At 44.2% G+C, this 12,502-nt stretch overlaps 1 protein-coding gene across 3 annotated transcripts in view; it reads right to left on the minus strand.

Annotated features, from left to right (window-relative positions):
• Positions 1 to 12,502, minus strand: part of LOC118400321 (bifunctional heparan sulfate N-deacetylase/N-sulfotransferase 2-like) — a 190,598-nt gene that overhangs the window by 63,141 nt on the left and 114,955 nt on the right. For all 3 annotated transcript variants that reach the window (XM_035797030.2, XM_052476752.1, XM_035797061.2), the window contains exon 3: positions 5,864 to 5,941. The gene's annotated coding sequence lies outside the window, so the exon portion shown is untranslated. The remainder of the gene's footprint in view (positions 1 to 5,863; positions 5,942 to 12,502) is intronic.

The following is a 12,502-nucleotide window of genomic DNA, read 5'->3' on the forward strand; positions in this document are numbered from 1 at the left end:
ATTCTGCAGAATACATTTTGGGGCCATCAGATGCCTCCCTGATAGTATTGCATGATGGATAAGTATCTGCCTGTACTTGTCAGCATTGAGGCGACCATTCATTTTGACCAAATCCCCAAATCCATTTGCAGAAATGCAGCCCCAAACTTGCAAGGAACCTCCACCATGCTTCACTGTTGCCTGAAGAGACTCATTTGTGTACTGCTCTCTAGCCCTTCGGCAAATAAACTGCCTTTCTGCTACAGCCAAACATGTCAAATTTTGACTCATCAGTCCAGAACACCTGCTGCCATTTTTCTGCATCCCAGTTCCTGTGTTTTCGTGCATAGTTGAGTCGCTTGGCCTTGTTTCCATGTCGGAGGATGGCTTTTTGGCCACAAGTCTTCCATGAAGGCCACTTCTGACCAGACTTCGCCGGACAGTAGTTGGGTGTACCAGGGTCCCACTGTTTTCTGCCAATTCTGTGCCGATGGCACAGCTGGACATCTTCCGATTGCAATGGGAAGTAAGCATGATATGTCTTTCATCTGATGCAGATGAGTTTCCTTGGCCGACCACTGCATCTACGGTTCTCAACGTTGCCAGTTTCTTTGTGCTTCTTCAAAAGAGCTTGGACAGTACATCTGGAAACCCCTGTCTGCCTTAATCTGCCTGGGAGAAACCTTGCTTATGCAGTATAACTACCTTATGTCTTGTTGCTGTGCTCCTTCTTGCCATGGTGTATGACTTTTGACAGTAAACTAGATTCAGCAACCTCACCTTGTCAGCAGAGTTTGGCTGCTCCTCATCCAGTTTTATTCCTCCAAAACAGCTGATTCTGTTTTAGTTAATGATTGTGTTTCAACCTACATATTGAATTGATGATCATTACTTGTTTGGTATAATTGTTTAATCATACACCTGACATAGTGCAAGTGTACTTAGAAGTATTGATGCTGTTTTGAAGGCAAAGGGTGGTCACACCAAATATGGATTTGATTTTTCGTCTGTTCACTCACTTTGCATTTAGTTAATTGATAAATAAAATCTATTAATAACATGCCTATTTTTGAAAGCATTCTTACTTTACAGCATTTTTTCACACCTGCTTAAAAATTTTGCACAGTACTGTACATCTGTAAAATTATAAGTCTAGATATTAAAGCTTTGGTTGTATTCCTCTCAGGCTTTCATGTCTTCTCCCTGGACCTCCTCAATGTCCACCTCTAAAACACCAGACTCTGAGGCCTCATCTTTACTGTCATTTTCCAACCTTTTTGAGGATGGATTGTTGTCAGGCTCAAAAAGCCCAAAATTTGCCCATTTGGCCACCAATGTTACAACCCTTGTATTAGTCAGCCTGTCGCGTGCTTTGGTGTGTGTGTTCCCAAACAAGGACCAGTTGCGCTCTGAGGCGGTTGATATTGGTGGGATTTGGAGGATGACTGAGGCAACAGGGGAAAGAGCCTCAGATCCACAAAGTCCCTTCCACCAGGTAGCTGATGAGATATGTTGGCATGACTGCCATTTTGCATCTCCATCCCAAAGCCCTTGCTTCGAAGTGTACTTCGCCAGACTGCCAAGAACCTTGCCCTCATCCAGGCCAAGGTGGAGAGACATGATAGTGATGACACCATATGCCTTGTTGATCTCTGCACCAGACAGGATGCTCTTGCCAGCATACTTGGGGTCCAACATGTACGCTGCGGCGTGTATGGGCTTCACGCAGAAATTTCCATGCTTTTTGATGTATTTCAGAACAGCGGTTTCCTTTACATGGAACAACAGTGAAGTTGGCAGCGTAGTACAGATTTCTTCTCTTACATCTGCAAGCAGTCTGAACATCAGACAAGATGCCATTGTCTCCCTCAATCCGTGCAAGGGCTACTGCTATAGGTTTCAGGAGTTTCAGGCTGCTTACCACTCTCTCCCAAAATACATCATCCTGGAGGGTCCTCTTGATGGGGCTGTCCATATAGACACACTGGCTTTGAGCATGCCATTAGTAAAGATTGAAAAATGTAAGGGGCTTAGACAGCTGCCCTGGAGAATTCCTGATGCCCTGGAGAGGCTTCCATTAAAGAACACCCTTTGTGTTCTATTAGAAAGGTAACTCTTTATACACAATATAGCAGGGTGTGTGAAGCCATAGCACAGCAGACTATGGTCTAACAGCAGACTATTGTCGATAATGTCAAAAGCTGCACTAAAGTCCAAGAAAACAGCACACCCCAATCTTTTTATCATCAATTTATCTCAGCCAATCATCAGTCATTTGTGTAAGTGCTGTGCTTGTTGAATCTCCTTCAACACCGAAAGTCTGTTAATTTGTTTACTTTAAAATAGCATTGTATCTGGTCAAACAATTTCCCCCCAAAGTTCACTAAGGGTTGGTAACAGGATGACTGGTCGCCTATTTGAGCCAGTAAAGGGGGCTTTACTATTCTAAGGTAGTGGAATTACTTTTGCTTCCCTCCAGGCCTGAGGGAACACACTTTCTAGTAGGCTTAGATTGAAGATATGGCAAATAGGAGTGGCAATTTAGCAATCTAGCCTATGTGCTTCAAACACTGGTTTACACATCAAAATGACTTGAATCATGCAATCCTGCTTGAACATGTTTGATTCTTTTTTTTTCTTTAATCATACCATCTCCGTAGTCTATTTTTCTTAAGAAAGCACTTTGAATTATTGTATAAGATGATAATTAATGTAATTGAATTAACAAATTTGTTCTATTGCGTGCCACCGCAACAACATTGTGGTGCGACCAAATCATAGGCTGGTGCAACCAATTGAAAAAGTTACTAGCACTAGTGCCACCAGGGGGAAAAGAAAACATTAGTCTAGAGACCCACCGACCTACAAATCGATACTTGGAGTCAAAATATCTATATAATGCCGTCCAAAATAATAGAGCATTATGTAACTGTAACGATTATTTCACCCATCACTATACATTTGTCATCATGTTTGTTCTTGCTGACAGAAGTGATGAGGTGATGCCATTGCTCACACAAGGGATTTTTATCACATACACAATTGAGAGCATTGAGACTGATGTACTTCACACAACCACCTCCAATACGGACGTTTATTTTAGTTGTATGGAAGGCCGACCCCACAGTTTTTTTTTTTTTTTTTAAACTGTATCAAGATACACAGTTTTGAATCAAGAAAAATGTGCATCAATAAGGATAGAAGCATGCGGCTTCAGGAGACAACCCATTTTCAGAGACCCATTATACTGCTAAGGCAGACAACACAAGCCACTCACTCAAGCATCAACTCTCTTTGGGGGAGCTTGAGCAGAGGTGAGTATTCTTATGGACCTTACCCCTTTTCCACCAGACTGCAATTCACCAAGGTAATCGCCGGAATTACATGACTATAGTCAATCGTCACTTAAGAGGGTGAAAATAGGAAATGTGAAGTATTTACTTTTAAGGGCTGGTGAGAGCATTTCGAGGTCTACTTAGCCTAGGTCTATAGTTACAGACCCATGACGTATAGAGCCCACAACAACGAAACAACACAAACAAATAACAATTACATATCATCTTAAACTCTATATCTTCACCTAGATATATTGGGAATTTTAGTCTCTCTTGGCTACAGACCCAGCAAGTCCAGGCAGGCAGAGGCAGTGTAATCAGGTAGGGAGGAAATGGGGATTAATAAAGATAGATCCAGCCGTTGCGTGTTCTCTGGCTCTGGGTAGATAAAAGCAATTAGGGAGTCGGAGCACATCAAAGATGAAGGGACTGTTGTTTTTTTATCATGACAGAGGGCTGTTTATCTTCCCCACAGTGGACAGCATGCTAATATCAGACTGCTGCCGACCTTGCTACAAAACGTCTGGACTCTCTGTCTCCCTCGGTCTCTCTCAAACACGCAGACGCAGACGCAGACGCAGGCACACACACACACGCGCGCACACACACACACACACACACACACACACACACACACACACACACACACACACACACACACACACACACACACACACACACACACACACACACACACACACACACACACACACGCGCACACACGCACACGCGCACACACACGCAGACCCCTTCCCGGCACAGCGGGAGACGGGAGAGAGAGGACAGTCAGTCAGTCATGATAAAGTAGAGAAAAAGCCATCAAATGAAATGATTGGTACCTCTTTGAATGCTACAACTGAGCATCTCCATAATTCTATAAGCCCTTAATGTATTTTCCCTCGCAACAGCAGGGCACTTTGACATCCAAATCACTACTAAAATTACCTAGAAAAAAAGCATAGGGAAAGTGACTCAACAAACTTAGTTGAACTGCACTTGTGCATATTCCATTCTATTCATCCTTGGGTGCAGAGGGCACTCTATTGTGTATCTGCTATGCCGTGAAACACAAGCCTTGACACAGAGAAAAACACTACAAATAGATTTACCAGAACATTAATAGTACAAACAGTACACTGTGCAGATTAAAGGCACATTAATTAGGACAATTAAATGTAATGTTTCCCATCAATGAGTACTAAAATTTTATTAAAGGCTAATTCAACAATAATAGGCCTACGCAGGGTGTTTGTTTTTAAATGGTGTATGGGTCAAGGAAGCTAACGACTATACTAAATCCATGAATACTAATAGCTAGCTTTAGTACAGATTAGCTGTGTAATAAAATAACACCTTACGGAACATTGGCCCCTTCATAGACTTTGTGAAAACAGATTAAAAGACTCAAAAGTATTTTAACGGGGACGCAAACACGGCTGAACTTTTTCCACTAGTGCCACTACTACCACCAACTCTTTAAGTTCATGGCACCAGCACGATTTGGTCGCACACATTTTTCACAATAATGTCTTGACCTGTGTCCTTTATTAATGTACATTAATTCCATAGAGAACCAGGCTAATAATGACCATCTTTTAAATTTGCCTGGCAAGGGCATGAGAATTTAAAAGACGGTCATTATTAATTAGCCAACTAAAAGCTACCAGTGCCAACTAAAAGCTACCAGTGCCAACTAAAAGCTACCAGTGTCAACTAAAAGCTACTGTTTTCTTTCATTTGTGGGCCGAGCAAGTAGCCAAAATGACCTACCCTCCATTACATTTTACCTTGACAATATCATATTTACATTGATTGTTTGGATAAATAAAACCTTTGCGCAATCTCAAAAGAGATGTTATTGTTAAGATTTTTTAACGGTCACTCTGCAGTTTGTAGTGCCCTATAAAATCAGTTTTATCTTTTGATTAATTCTGCTTTCATTGCAAAAAAAAATCCTTGATTCTTGTTTTTTCAGGTTTTCACTCAAAATCATACTGCTATAGAAAAAAAAATGTCCACAACAATGCTTAAACCACATCAGGAGACCACTTTTGAAATCTAGGAAAAATTAAAACATTTTTTGGAGGAGGGTTTAGTTGCCCTTTAATTCAAAGCACATCTAGCAAGATACCTTTGTTTGGCCAGCGATTGATAGAGATCATCATGATATTCTGCAGGTAGGCCTACTTTGCAGTCAACATTGAATTGGGACATTTTGGGGCGGAAAGCCTTAAGAAATGTTCATTCAAACAGCACATGATAACTGAATTGCACATCGTGAAGATTCAACCAAGACTTCAGAAAAAACTTTTTGAATAGCTGGCTTGCATAGACATTGCTGTTATGAATAAATCTTGATTATAAAAAAAGTTACTTGTTAACCAAAAACTAAACTGACCAGCTACCTTTATTTCACTGGCACCCTAGCGACCAACTAAAAATTGGTGTCGCACCGTCAAGTTAAAGGGTCGCAAATGCGAGTGTTTTGGTTGCAGTTTTCAGCCCTGCACACCAACACACACACACACACAGAAAACACAGTCTCTGACCTCTTCTTGCCGTGGAGACGTCCTCGTGTGCTGTCCGTGTGTCTGTCCCTCCTGTTGGTTGTGTCGGTTTCAGAAAGCCTTCAGAAAGGACAAAGAGAGGGAAACAGTTCAAGGCCAGGGAGATGACAGTTCTTCTAGGTAAGGAGAAACCACCATGGTAAATATTGGCTTTAGCCAGGCATGTATCTGGGCCATGGAGGGCTGCCTCTTAACAGAACTGGCATTCAATGCAAACAAACACACAAAAACACCCACATGGAAGTTTATGAAAGAGAGAGTCAGGGAGAGAGGAAGAGCATTGGGTTAGCATTTGTTTACCTCTAGCCCACCAGGAAGCCAGGAATATCATGACTGACTTGATCAAAGTACTGTGTACTAGGAATGTGTTTTCTCAATCCTCTCCTTTATCTAGCACTGCACTTACACAACTGATTCAACTAATCGCCAAGGTCTAGAAACCAAATACTGTCTACTGTCTGGTAGTCCTCAAGAATGGAGGCTGCTATACTGCATGCAGACACAAGGCGCACACACACAAACAGATCAGGTAAGTTAGGGGAATGAGTGGATCTCTGAAAAAGATCAACAAAGGGAAAGATGGTGAAGGGCTGAAGACTTTTGTTAAGCTACAGGAGGGGAGAGAGTGGTGCGTGTGCAAACTGGTTTGAGTTGCTTCAGCCTGAATATTTCCCAGGTGGTCATGTGAAACGTGCATTCTGTCGAGGGGTTTCATCAGTGCTCTACCATGCGACTCCTCCCTTTTGTGTGTGTGTGTGTGCGTGCGTGCGTGCGTGCGTGCGTGAGTGAGTGAGTGAGTGAGTGAGTGAGTGAGTGAGTGAGTGAGTGAGTGAGTGAGTGAGTGAGTGAGTGAGTGAGTGAGGGAGTGAGGGAGATGGGGGAGAAATAAAAATAAAAAAGGGAGATGAGAGAGAGAGAAAACAACAGTAAGGTAGAGTGACAGTACAGAGGGTGGCTCCTTTGTTGTCTACCACCCAGAATCTCCTTTTAATGTTTCATGGAGCTCAGAGAGACAGCAGCCATATCCTCTGTGGAGGGGAGAACAGAGCAAAAGGACTGACACACACACTTGTTCATCTAAAACCACACAAACAAATCTTACACAAGACCTTAGTTAACAGGAATTCATAGACAAACACACACGGTCACATGCTGAGTATGTGCGGTATGTCAGAGTCCCCCAGTAGAAGCTGTGCTCCTGCCTCCAGTGGCTATCCTACTATTGATAGTGCAGCTCAAACAAACCCTGGCTATCAGAGCTGGCTGCTCACCAGGATGAACACAGAGGACTGTGGCTATGGCCAATTCTAACTCACAGCCTCCAACTACCACTTAGAAGAAGAAAGAACAACCTCACTGGTTTCAGAGTCTGACCCTCCTCTTCCTACCTCTTTCTTCCTCATGATGAGGCCCATTCTTCTTCCCTCCCCATCACTCAATACTCCCTCCCATTTTGCTTCCCTCAACCCATCTCACAACCCCCCTCTCCTCCATTGCCCCAGAAATGAAGCGAAGGAGTCTATTATCTATTCAGCCATAAGGCCAATAATTGATTGGCTAACGGGACACACACACACACACACACAAAGACCTACACAAACTCAGAAACTCTCTCTCACACACAGACACACAAAGAGCACATCCCTGCAGACAAACAGCAGGGTGCCTCACAAAGCCAGACTCAAAGAGCATGGGAAGAGTGTTTTCATCGACTTGCCAGGATCGCACCCACCCACCCGCGCACAACCAGTGGCCTTTCCGAGGGGGAATGGGAGTTGGCTGTATATCGATGGGGCCGCCTGCTTAGCGCAGCAGGAAGGCATGGAGGGACCACAGGATGCTGCCAGAGCTCATTGCAAAGCGGCAGCGGCAGAGATTAGAAAATTATCATATTTACTGGGCCTTGTTCAGAGAAAGAGCAATGGCAGAAATGTCCTTTAAAGCTGAAATAAGTAACTTTTTGGGTGACCCTACCATATTCACATAGAAATGGTTGTCTAAGAGGTGGTGGATCTGTTCTAGGCGCGCTATTTCTATGGTTTACATTCTTAAGTTTTGTTTTTCCGTCTTTTACTTTCGGTTTTGTACACAAGCTTCATATTGCTGAAAATATAATATTTTAGGTTATTGAAAATATATTTTAGCGGTTTAGTACAATTACTCCCTACACTTGCTTGTTTTTCCCCAAACTGAATTTAGGCAAACTATTAGAAATTTAGCAACCAGGAAATGGCAGAACGATTTCTACATACTGTACCTTTAAAGATGTAGCCGTCTCTTTGACATTTCATTAGCCCGAGCGCTGTTTCCAACTTAGTACATGGGCCTGTTGGTGCTGGCTCATAGGAGAGCAGGGGCGTCAACAGAACAGAGATGCCAATCAAACCTTGGCGCAGAGAGAGGGAGGGAGAGCGAGCAAGCGCGACACACACACACAAAGACGTCTTAATTACCCTCTACATGCACACACACACCATCACACAGTAGGAGTATGACAGACAGGGAGAGAAGAGAGGAGACGGGGAGGGTGTGAGCAAGAGTCAGGAGGGGAAGGGGGTGCGCAAGAGAGAGGGGAGATCACTGCAAGATGGCACCGACAGAGATAGTCCCCTCGCTTTTAGTCCTTAAGAAACTATGGAGTATTTTTTTTATTTTTTATGTATTACTTCTTACATACTACCCCAGAAAATCTTAAGTTTTATTACATACAGCTGGGATGAACTATTGGATATAAGAGCAACGTCAACTTACCAACATTACGACCAGGAATACGACTTTCCCGAAGTGGATCCTGTATCTGGACCACCACCCAGGACAATGGATCAAATCCCAGAAGCCGACCCAAAACAATGGCGCCGCAGAAGGGGCAGACGCAGCGGCCTTCTGGTCAGGCTCCGTACACGTGCACATCGCCCACCACTCCTGAGTATACTACTTGCCAACATCCAGTCTCTTGACAACAAGGTAGACAAAATTCGAGCAAGGGTTGCCTTCCTAAGAGACGACAGATTGTAACAGTCCGTTTCACGGAAACATGGCTCTATCGGGATATATATATATTTTTTACCTTAATTTAACTATGCAAGTCAGTTAAGAACCCATTCTTATTTTCAATGACGGCCTAGGAACAGTGGTGTAATCAAGCCGAAAGAGATTAACACCTCTGGGAAGAGGAATGGCTGGAAAGTGTGCTTCATGATTAAGGACTCGGGGTGTAATCATATCAACATACAGGAACTCAACTCCTTCTACTCACCCGACCCATCAAACCTCCCAAGATAATTATCGTCAGTTATCGTCACAGCTATGTACATTCCCCCTCAAGCAGACACCAAGACGGCCCTCAAGGAACTTTACTTGCCTCTATGTAAACTGGAAACCATATATCCTGAGGATGCATTTATTGTAGCTGGGGATTTTAACGACGCAAATGTGAGAACAAATTCTATCAGCATATGAATTGCACTACGCGTGGGGGGTAATACACTCGATCACTGCTACTCTAACTTCCGCGATGCATACAAAGACCTCCCCCGTCCTCCCTTCGGCAAATCCAACCATGACGTAATCTTTCTCCTACCGTCTTATAGGCAGAAACTCAAACAGGATCTACCAGTGAATAGAACCATTCAACGCTGGTCTGACCAATCAGAATCCACACTTCAAGATTGTTTTGATCACGCGGACTGGGATATGTTCCCGTCAGCCTCAGAGAACAACATTGATCTATACGATGACTTATAAGAAAGTGCATTGGAGAGGTTGTACCCACTGTGACTATTAAAACCTACCCTAATCAGAAACTGTGGATGGATGAAGGCATTCACGCAAAACTGAAAGCGTGAACCACCGCATTAAACCATGGAAAGAGGTCTGGGAATATGGACGAATATGAATATGAACAGAGACTTTGTGGCAGGGTCTTCAGGAAATCACGGACTACAAAAAGAAAACCAGCCAAGTCACGGACACCGATGTCACACTCATACAGTGCCACCCACACGGCCCACGAACAAGGACTGTGCCCCCCCACCCCCTCTCCATGGCCGACGTGATAAAACATTTAAACATGTTAACCCTCGCAAGGCTGCTGGCCCAGATGGCATCCCTAGCTGCATCCTCAGAGCACGCGTAGGCCAGCTGGCTGGTGTGTTTACGGACATACTCAACTGCTCCCTATCCCAGTCTGCTGTCCCCACATGCTTCAAGATGGCCACCATTGTTCCTGTATCCAAGAAAGTGAAGATAACTGAACTAAATGACTACTACCCTGTAGCACTCACTTCTGTCATCATGAAGTGCTTTGAAAGACTAGTCAAGGATCTATCACCTACACCTTACCGGCCACCCTAGACGCACTTCAGTTTGCATACCGCCCCAACAGGTCCACAGACGATGCAATCGCCATCACACTGCCCACTGCCCTATCCCATCTGGACAAGAGGAATACCTATGTAAGAATGCTGTTCATTGACTACAGCTCAGCATTCAACACCGTAGTGCCCTACAAGCTCATCATCAAGCTGGAGGCCCTGGGTCTCAACCCTGCACTGTGCAATTGGGTCCTGGACTTCCTGATGGGCTGCCCCCCCCCCCCAGGTGGTGAAGGTAGGAAACATCTTCACATCGCTGACCCTCAACACTGGGGCCCCACAAGGGTGCGTGCTCAGTCCCCTCCTGTACTCCCTGTACTCCCAGCACTCGGAGTGTGGTGTCAGGAAAACTCTCTCTCACTCAATGTCAACAAAAACAAAGAAGATGATCGTGGACTTCAGGAAACAGCAGAGGGGGCACCCCCCTATCCACATCGAAGGAACAGCAGCGGAGAAGGTGGAAAGTTAAGTTCCTTGGCGTACACATTACATACAAACTGAAATGGTCCACCCACACATACAGCGTGGTGAAGAAGGCGCAGCAGATGCACTATCGAGAGCATCCGGTCAGGCTGTATCACAGCCTAGCACGGCAACTGCCCCTCCCTCAACTGCAAGGCTCTCCAGAGGGTTGTGTGGTCTGCACAATGCATCACTGGGGCAAACTACCCGCCTTCCATGACACCTACAGCACCCAATGTCACAGGAAGGCCAAAAAGATCAAGGACAACAACCACCTGAGCCTCTGCCTGTTCACACCGCTACTATCCAGAAGGCGAGGTCAGTACAGGTGCATCAAAGTTGGGACCGAGAAATTGAAAAACAGCTTCTATCTCAAGTACATCAGACTGCTAAACAGCCATCACTAACTCAGAGAGGCTGCTGCCTACATTGAGACCCAATCACTAGCCACTTTAATAAATGGATCACGAGTCACTTTAAACAATGCCACTTTAATAATGTTTACATATCTTACATTACTCATATGTATATACTGTATTTTATACCATCTATTGCACCTCGCCTATGCCGCTCATCCATATACATATTCTCATTCACCCCTTTAGATTTGTGTGTATTTGGTAGTAGCTGGGGAATTGCTAGATTACTTGTTAGATATTACTGCACTGTCGGAACTAGAAGCACAAGCATTTCGCAACACTCGCATTTACATCTGCTAACCATGAGTATGCGACCAATATAATGTGATTTGACAGCTAGAGATGAGGAAAGAAAAGAGGGAGAAAGCTATAGTAGGGGGAAGGAGTGAGAAAGAGATGCGAGACAGGAACAGCGGGAGAGAAGGAGGGGGCGAGAGAGAGAGTTCAATTCTATCCATTTTCTAAAGACTATAGGCCGACATGTCTACAGTCTGGTGTTGTTGGCTAAAAGCCCTGTATTAGTAGCCTGGTCTGGGAGGGAATAGGAGCAAAACATGTAGCACCAGTCCACAGCGCTGCCCTCTGATAGGAATCATCAGGGGGAGATGACATGTGAGAAATCTGCTCAGACCCCTTGAGGTTATAGAATGAATCAGCCTTTCAGAGGCACTTTATCCCACACTACTATATAGAGGGGACTGGGAGGAGGAGATGAGAGAGAGAGAGCTAGAACACGGACTCTTTTAAAGAGAAACCATGTCCTGATCTTAGGTCTGCATCTGTAGCCACTAAGAAACCATTCAGTCAGCTCACAATGTACAGTCGATGTATAGAGCTGAAGGTGGAATAATTATCTGCAACTTCGACCAATACAAGAGTCAAAAGTCCATTTGAAAAATGCTTATAATCGCTTCGGTAAAATATAGGAGTTTGGTATTTGTGTATCCATTCTATCAAATAGACGAGTTCCCCCTAAAGACCGTGCCACTAGTCCAGCTACACTACAAATCTTCTGAGGGAGCGCTAAACCACACATCCCTGAGTAAGCACTCTACAGAAATAGCCTCACTGTTACAAAACATCCTGTTCTACTAGCCAAGTACAATAAGAAAATGGGTAATTTATGAAGGCTGGCAAACATGCTCTAACTACTAACTAGTACCTACTGTACAATATCAACCCTCTGCCTTCCCCGAATTCAGACTGATGAAATGATGAGGAACATCGGAAAATATAGGCCGACTAAATCCACATTTCAAACGGGGAATTAGGCAAAGGTGAAATACTGGATGGCTGGAGCTGAATACGTGGAATGGTATCAAACCGTGTGTTTGATGCCGTTCCAGCCGTTAATTTGAGCCGTCCTC

The sequence above is a fragment of the Oncorhynchus keta genome, chromosome 2 (assembly GCF_023373465.1).
Source record: "Oncorhynchus keta strain PuntledgeMale-10-30-2019 chromosome 2, Oket_V2, whole genome shotgun sequence".
In the NCBI taxonomy this organism is placed as follows: Eukaryota; Metazoa; Chordata; class Actinopteri; order Salmoniformes; family Salmonidae; genus Oncorhynchus; species Oncorhynchus keta.